Source organism: Arachis hypogaea, chromosome 15, assembly GCF_003086295.3.
Source record: "Arachis hypogaea cultivar Tifrunner chromosome 15, arahy.Tifrunner.gnm2.J5K5, whole genome shotgun sequence".
Taxonomy (NCBI): Eukaryota; Viridiplantae; Streptophyta; class Magnoliopsida; order Fabales; family Fabaceae; genus Arachis; species Arachis hypogaea.
Window position 1 is genome coordinate 122283008 of NC_092050.1, and position 8923 is coordinate 122291930.

General features: G+C 39.5%; 1 non-coding gene across 1 annotated transcript; it reads right to left on the reverse strand.

The window, feature by feature from the left end:
* Positions 1-623: 623 nt before the first annotated feature.
* On the reverse strand, positions 624-731 carry LOC112752632 (small nucleolar RNA R71). Its single transcript, XR_003177059.1, has one exon. It is a non-coding gene; the product is annotated as a small nucleolar RNA R71 (small nucleolar RNA).
* Positions 732-8923: the final 8192 nt, after the last annotated feature.

Sequence of the window (8923 nt, forward strand, 5' to 3'; positions counted from 1 at the left end):
CTCTCTTCTTAGACTTACAAAAGGAATCTCTATACTGTAACATAGAGGATTCCTATTATTATTTTCTTTGTTATTCCCTTCTTTGTCATATGAGCAGGAGCAAGGACAAGAATATTCTTGTTGAAGCAGATCCAGAACCTGAAAGGACTCTGAAAAGGAAACTAAGAGAAGCTAAATTACAACAATCCAGAGACAACCTTTCAGAAATTTTCGAACAGGAAGAGGAAATGGCAGCCGAAAATAATAATAATGCAAGGAGAATGCTTGGTGACTTTACTGCACCTAATTCCAATTTACATGGAAGAAGCATCTCCATCCCCACCATTGGAGCAAACAATTTTGAGCTGAAACCTCAGCTAGTTTCTCTGATGCAACAAAACTGTAAGTTTCATGGACTTCCATCTGAAGATCCTTTTCAGTTCTTAACTGAATTCTTGCAGATATGTGATACTATAAAGACTAATGGAGTAGATCCTGAAGTCTACAGGCTCATGCTTTTCTCTTTTGCTGTAAGAGACAAAGCTAGAATTTGGTTGGACTCTCAACCAAAAGATAGCCTAAACTCATGGGATAAGCTGGTCACGGCCTTCTTGGCTAAGTTCTTTCCTCCTCAAAAGCTTAGCAAACTTAGAGTGGATGTTCAAACCTTCAAACAAAAAGAAGGTGAATCCCTCTATGAAGCTTGGGAGAGATACAAGCAACTGACCAAAAAGTGTCCTTCTGACATGCTTTCAGAATGGACCATCCTGGATATTTTCTATGATGGTCTGTCTGAATTAGCTAAGATGTCATTGGACACCTCTGCAGGTGGATCCATTCACCTAAAGAAAACGCCTGCAGAAGCTCAAGAACTCATTGACATGGTTGCTAACAACCAGTTCATGTACACTTCTGAGAGGAATCCTGTAAGTAATGGGACGCCTCAAAGGAAGGGAGTTCTTGAAATTGATACTCTGAATGCCATATTGGCTCAGAACAAAATATTGACTCAGCAAGTCAATATGATTTCTCAGAGTCTGAATGGAATGCAAGCTGCATCCAACAGTACTCAAGAGGCATCTTCTGAAGAAGAAGCTTATGATCCTGAGAACCCTGCAATAGCAGAGGTAAATTACATGGGTGAACCTTATGGAAACACCTATAACTCATCATGGAGAAATCATCCAAATTTCTCATGGAAGGATCAACAAAAGCCTCAACAAGGCTTTAATAATGGTGGAAGAAACAGGTTTAGCAACAGCAAGCCTTTTCCATCATTCACTCAGCAAAAGACAGAGAACTCTGAACAAAATACCTCTAATTTAGTAAACTTAGTCTCTGATCTATCTAAGGCCACTCTGAGTTTCATGAATGAAACAAGGTCCTCCATCAGAAATTTGGAGGCACAAGTGGGCCAGCTGAGTAAAAGGGTCACTGAAATTCCTCCTAGTATTCTCCCAAGCAATACAGAAGAAAATCCAAAAGGAGAATGCAAGGCCATTGATATAGCCATCATGGCCAAACCCACAAGAGAGGAGGGGGACGTAAATCCCAAGGAGGAAGACCTCCTGGGACGTCCAATGATCAACAAGGAGTTTTCCTTTGAGGAACCAAAGGAATCTGAGGCTCATCTAGAGACCATAGAGATTCCATTGAACCTCCTTGTGCCCTTCATGAGCTCTGATGAGTATTCTTCTGAAGAGAATGAAGATGTTACTGAAGAGCAAGTTGCCAAGTACCTTGGTGCAATCATGAAGCTGAATGCCAGTTTATTTGGTAATGAAACTTGGGAGGATGAATCTCCCTTATTCACCAATGAACTGAGTGATCTGGAGCAACTAAGATTACCTCAGAAGAAACAGGAACCTGGAAAGTTCTTAATACCTTGTACCATAGGCACCATGATCTTTAAGGCTCTGTGTGACCTTGGTTCAGGGATAAACCTCATGCCCCTCTCTGTAATAGAGAAACTGGGAATCTATGGGGTGCAAGCTGTTAAAATCTCATTAGAGATGGCAGACAGTTCAAAAAAACAGGCTTATGGAAAAGTAGAGGACGTGTTAGTAAAGGTTGAAGACCTTTACATCCCTGCTGATTTCATAGTCCTAGACACTGGGAAGGATGAGGATGAATCCATCATCCTTGGAAGACCCTTCCTAGCCACAGCAAGAGCTGTGATTGATGTGGACAGAGGAGAATTGATCCTTCAACTGAATAAGGACAACCTTGTGTTTAAAACTCAAGGATCTCTCTCTGCAACCATGGAGAGGAAGCATGAAAAGCTTCTCTCACTACAGAGTCAACAAGAGCCCCCACAGTCAAACTCTAAGTTTGGTGTTGGGAGGCCACAACTAAACTCTAAGTTTGGTGTTGAACTCCCATATCCAAACTCTAAGTTTGGTGTTGGGAAGTCTCAACAAAGCTCTGAACACCTGTGAGGCTCCATGAGAGCCCACTGTCAAGCTATTGACATTAAAGAAGCGCTTGTTGGGAGGCAACCCAATTTTTATTTATCTAATTTTATTTTTATTTTTATTGTTTTTCATGTTTTATTAGGTTCATGATCATGTGGAGTCACAAAGATTACAAAAAAATTGAAAACAAAATGAAAAACATCATTGAAAAATAGAACACCCTGGAGGAGAGCTTACTGGCGTTTAAACGCCAGTAAGGAGCATGGATCTGGCGTTCAACGCCAGAACAGAGCATAGTTCTGGCGTTGAACGCCCAAAACAAGCAGCATCCTGGCGTTCAGACGCCAGAAATGCACAGTGAGGAAAGCTGGCGCTGAACGCCAGAAACAAGCATAGAACTGGCGTTCAACGCCAGAAATATGCTGCATCTGGGCGCTGAACGCGCAGAACAAGCATCAATTCGGCGTTTAAACGCCAGAATTGCATGCAAAGGCATTTTACATGCCTAATTGGTGCAGGGATGCAAAAGCCTTGACACCTCAAGATCTGTGGACCCCACAGGATCCCCACCTACCTCCACTCACTCTCTTCTCTCTTCTCAACCCTCTTCACACAAATCCATAAACACTCTTCCCCAAAACTCTTCACCAATCACCTCAATCTCTCTCTCCCTATTACCCCTTCACCACTCACATCCATCCACTCTTCCCCATAAACCTACCTCATAAACCCCACCTACCTTCAAAATTCAAAATCAATTTCCCACCCAATCCCACCCTAAATAGCCGAACCTAACACCCATCCCTCCACTATATAAACCCCTCCATTCTTCTTCATTTTTCACAACACAATACTCTCTTTCTCTTCTTAACCGAACACACCCCCTCACTCTCTCCCATATTTTCTTCTTCTTCTTCTTCTTCTTCTTCTTCTTCTTCTTCTTTTCTTTCTTCTCTTGCTCGAGGGCGAGCAATATTCTAAGTTTGGTGTGGTAAAAGCATAAGCTTTTATTTTTCCATTACCATTGATGGCACCTAAGACCGGAGAATCCTCTAGAAAAGGGAAAGGGAAGGCAAAAGCTTCCACCTCCGAGTCATGGGAGATGGAAAGATTCATCTCTAAAGCCCATCAAGACCACTTCTATGATGTTGTGGCCAAGAAGAAGGTGATCCCCGAGGTCCCTTTCAAGCTCAAGAAGAATGAGTATTCAGAGATCCGACATGAAATCCAAAGAAGAGGTTGGGAAGTTCTAACAAACCCCATCTAACAAGTCGGCATCCTAATGGTTCAAGAGTTCTATGCTAATGCATGGATCACTAAGAACCATGATCAAAGTAAGAACCCGAACCCAAAGAATTATATTACAATGGTTCGGGGGAAATACTTAGATTTTGGTCCGGAAAATGTGAGGTTGGCGTTCAACTTGCCAAACATGGAAGAGAACGCACGCCCCTACACAAGGAGAGTCAACTTTGATCAAAGGTTGGACCAAGTCCTCATGGACATATGTGTGGAAGGAGATCAATGGAAGATTGACTCCAAAGGCAAGCTGGTTCAATTAAGAAGACTGGACCTCAAGCCTGTAGCTAGAGGATGGTTGGAGTTCATCCAACGCTCCATCATCCCCACTAGCAACCGATCTGAAGTTACTGTGGATCGGGCCATCATGATTCATAGCATCATGATTGGAGAGGAAGTAGAAGTTCATGAAGTCATCTCCCTTGAACTCTACAAAATAGCCGAAAAGCCATCCCCCTTGGCAAGGCTAGCTTTTCCTCATCTAATTTGCCATCTATGTTACTCAGCTGGAGCTTTCATAGAAGGAGACATTCCCATTGAGGAAGAAAAGCCCATCACTAAGAAAAGGATGGAGCAAGCAAGAGAGCCCACTCATGGAGTCCAAGAAACGCATGAGGAAGCTCATCACCATGAAATCCCTGAGATACCTCAAGGGATGCACTTTCCTCCACAAAACTTTTGGGAGCAAATCAACACCTCCTTAGGAGAATTAAGTTCTAACATGGGACAACTAAGGGTGGAACATCAAGAGCACTCCATCATCCTTCATGAAATTAGAGAAGATCAAAGAGCAATGAGGGAGGAGCAACAAAGACAAGGAAGAGACATAGAAGAGCTCAAGAACATCATTGGTTCCTCAAGAAGGAAACGCCACCATCACTAAGGTGGACTCATTCCTTGTTCTTATTTTTATCTATTTTTCATTTCTTTATGCTATATGTGTGTTTATGTTTTGTGTCTCTATCTCATGATCATTAGTATTTAGTAACTATGTCTTAAAGTTATGAATGTCCTATGAATCCATCACCTCTCTTAAATAAAAAATGTTTTTAATTCAAAAGAACAAGAAGTACATGAGTTTCGAATTTATCCTTGAACTTAGTTTAATTATATTGATGTGGTGACAATACTTTTTGTTTTCTGAATGAATGCCTGAACAGTGCATATGTCTTTTGAAGTTGTTGTTTAAGAATGTTAAATATGTTGGCTCTTGAAAGAATAATGACAAGGAGACATGTTATTTGATAATATGAAAAATCATAAAATTGATTCTTGAAGCAAGAAAAAGCAGTGAATACAAAGCTTGCAGAAGAAAAAAAATAGCAAAAAAAATATAGAAAGAAAAAAAAAGAGAAAAAGCCAAAGCTCTTAAAACCAAAAGGCAAGAGCAAAAAGCCAATAGCCCTTAAAACCAAAAGGCAAGGGTAATAAAAAGGATCCAAGGCTTTGAGCATCAATAGATAGGAGGGCCTAAAGGAATAAGATCCTGGCCTAAGCGGCTAAACCAAGCTGTCCCTAACCATGTGCTTGTGGCGTGAAGGTGTCAAGTGAAAACTTGAGACTGAGCGGTTAAAGTCGAGGTCCAAAGCAAAAGAAGAGTGTGCTTAAGAACCCTGGACACCTCTAATTGGGGACTTTAGCAAAGCTGAGTCACAATCTGAAAAGGTTCACCCAATTATGTGTCTGTGGCATTTATGTATCCGGTGGTAATACTGGAAAACAAAGTGCTTAGGGCCACAGCCAAGACTCATAAAGTAGCTGTGTTCAAGAATCAACATACGGAACTAGGAGAATCAATAACACTATCTGAACTCTGAGTTCCTATAGATGCCAATCATTCTGAACTTCAATGGATAAAGTGAGATGCCAAAACTATTCAAGAGGCAAAAAGCTACAAGTCCCACTCATCTAATTGGAGCTATGTTTCATTGATAGTTTGGAATTTATAGTATATTCTCTTCTTTTTATCCTATTTGATTTTCAGTTGCTTGGGGACAAGCAACAATTTAAGTTTGGTGTTGTGATGAGCGGATAATTTATACGCTTTTTGGCATTGTTTTTAGTATGTTTTTAGTAGAATCTAGTTACTTTTAGGGATGTTTTTATTATTTTTTATGTTAAATTCACATTTCTGGACTTTACTATGAGTTTGTGTGTTTTTCTGTTATTTCAGGTATTTTCTGGCTGAAATTGAGGGACTTGAGTAAAAATCAGATTCAGAGGTTGAAGAAGGACTGCTGATGTTGTTGGATTCTGACCTCCCTGCACTCAAAGTGGAATTTCTGGAGCTACAGAACTCAAAATGGCGCGCTTCTAATTGCGTTGGAAAGTAGACATCCAGGACTTTCCAGCAATATATAATAGTCCATACTTTGTTCGAGAATTGACGATGTAAACTGGTGTTCAGCGCCAGTTCCATGTTGCAGTCTGGCGTCCAGTGCCAGAAACAAGTTACAAGTTGGAGTTCAATGACAGAAAAGGATCCAAAGCTGGCGTTGAACTCCCAAAATAGCCTCTGCACGTGGAGAGCTTTAGCTCATCCCAAGCACACACCAAGTGGGCCCCGGAAGTGGATTTATGCATCAATTACTTATCTCTGTAAATCCTAGTAACTAGTTTAGTATAAATAGAACTTTTTACTAGTCTTTTAGAGATCTTATGATTTTTAGATCATAGAGATCACGTTTGGGGCCTGGCCTCTCGGCCATGCCTGAACCTTCATCACTTATGTATTTTCAACGGTAGAGTTTCTACACTCCATAGATTAAGGTGTGGAGCTCTGCTGTTCCTCAAAGATTAATGCAAAGTACTACTGTTTTTCTATTCAATTCAACTTATTCCGCTTCTAAGATATTCATTCGCACTTCAACCTGAATGTGATGAACGTGACAATCATCATCATTCCCCTACGAACGCGTGCCTGACAACCACCTCCGTTCTACCTTAGATTGAATGATTATCTCTTAGATCTCTTAATCAGAATCCTCGTGGTATAAGTTAGAACCCATGGATGGCCATTCCTGAGATCCAGAAAGTCTAAACCTTGTCTGTGGTATTCCGAGTAGGATCCGGGAAGGGATGGCTGTGACGAACTTCAAACTCGTGAGTGCTGGGCGTAGTGACAGACGCAAAAGGAGGGTGAATCCTATTCCAGTATGATCGAGAACCTCAGATGATTAGCCGTGCTGTGACAGAGCATTTGGACCATTTTCACAAGAGGAGGGGATGTAGCCATTGACAACGGTGATGCCCTTGCATAAAGCTTGCCATGGAAAGGAGTAAGACTGATTGGATGAAGACAGCAGGAAAGCAGATGTTCAGAGGGGCGAAAGCATCTCTATACGCTTATCTGAAATTCTCACCAATGATTTACATAAGTATTTCTATCTTTTCTGTTTATTTATTTATTATTTATATTCGAAAACTCCATAACCATTTAATATCCGCCTGACTGAGATTTACAAGATGACCATAGCTTGCTTCATACCAACAATCTCCGTGGGATCGACCCTTACTCACGTAAGGTTTATTACTTGGACGACCCAGTGCACTTGCTGGTTAGTTGTGCGAAGTTGTGAAGTTATGTTTGGACCATGGTTCTGTGCACCTTTTTTGGCGCCATTGTCAGGGAAAGAACAAACTAATAATTTTACAAAATACAATTTACAAAGATCTGAGTGATCAAGATTTCGCATACCATTCCTCATCTTCAAAACCCCAATTTACAATCTTTATAACCAGTAATAAGAACATACTTCCCTGCAGTTCCTTGAGAAGACGACCCGAGGTTTGAATACTTCGGTTATCAATTTTTAAGGGGTTTGTTACTCGTGACAACCAAATGTTTGTAAGAAAGGTTGATTGCTTAGTTTAGTAACTATACTTGCAACGAGAGTTTACTATAACTTCTAAACCATCAATCTTCCGTTCTTCAAGGGCACCACCCAAATTGATTGGAAATTTTTGTGGAACTTGCTTGAATTATATATTTTGTGGATCATGTTTTTGAGCTAAGAACACACAACCTTGTGAGATTTGAGCCTAATGGTGTGGTTACATCTTATAACCACTTATTTTCCTTCTTGTGTCTAATTATTCTCTTTCTATGATTGTGATCCTTGATTTGTTTAATTCTATATGTCTATTATTCCTTGTATTCATGCGCTTATATGATTGAGGTCATTGTTTCATTATCTCACTTACCCAAATAGCTTACCTTTTATCTTCCATTGTTAACCAATTTTGAGCCTACGCTTAACCCAATTGTTCTTTATTTTAGCACATTACAAGCCTAAAGCAAAAAACAATAAAAGTCCCTTGTTTGGATCTTTGATTAGCTTAGGCTAGTGAGAGTGTTTATTATTCAAGTTTGGGGAGATTTGGAAACATTGGTTGGGATAAAAGGGTGTTTTGTATTTTTGTATTTGGGAATTGGGTGTATACTCATATATTGATTAATTGTATAGACCTTATGCATTGATGTTCTTGTATATAGTTTGAAAGAAAGAAAAATGAGAAAAACAAAAGAAAAAAAAGAAAAAAATAAATATGAAAAAGAAAAGAAAAGAGAAAAAAATAATATAGAAAAAAAAAAGAAAAAAAAACAATAAAAAGGGAACAAAATGCCCCAAAGTAGAGTCCAATAAAAATCAATGCATAAGTGTTGTAAAATGAAAAAGAAAATGCATGAGTATGTGAAAAAGTGAAGGATGGGTAGTTAGGTTAGCACTTAATTATATAGGTTGTATATAGGTTAGATGGGAAGCTTAGGCTAATCAAAGATTCAAATTATAGTCCACTTAACCATATTTGACCCTACCTTGACCCTAGCCCCATTACAACCTTTGAGAAAGTCCTCATGATATTTGTATGCATGCATTGAATGATTGTTGATTGTTAGATGAAGAATAAATCTTGGAAAGCATGATTAGGGGAGAATTGAGTGAGTCAACCCCTAAACACTTGAGTGACTAGAGCGGATACACATCCGGTGAGGGTTCGATGGCTCAATTATATGTTTTCACCATAATCATTCTTACTCATGCAAGTTTGTAAATCTTTTTGATAATTCAATACAATTGTGAGTTGGATTTGATTCCTATTGCTTTAGCCCTTATGCCTACATATGTTCTCTTGGAAGTTGATTTGTTTTGACCAAGCATTTGCATTCATAATAGGTAGTTGCATTTAGATAGTTTGCATATAGTTTAGTTGCATTGAATAAATGTCAT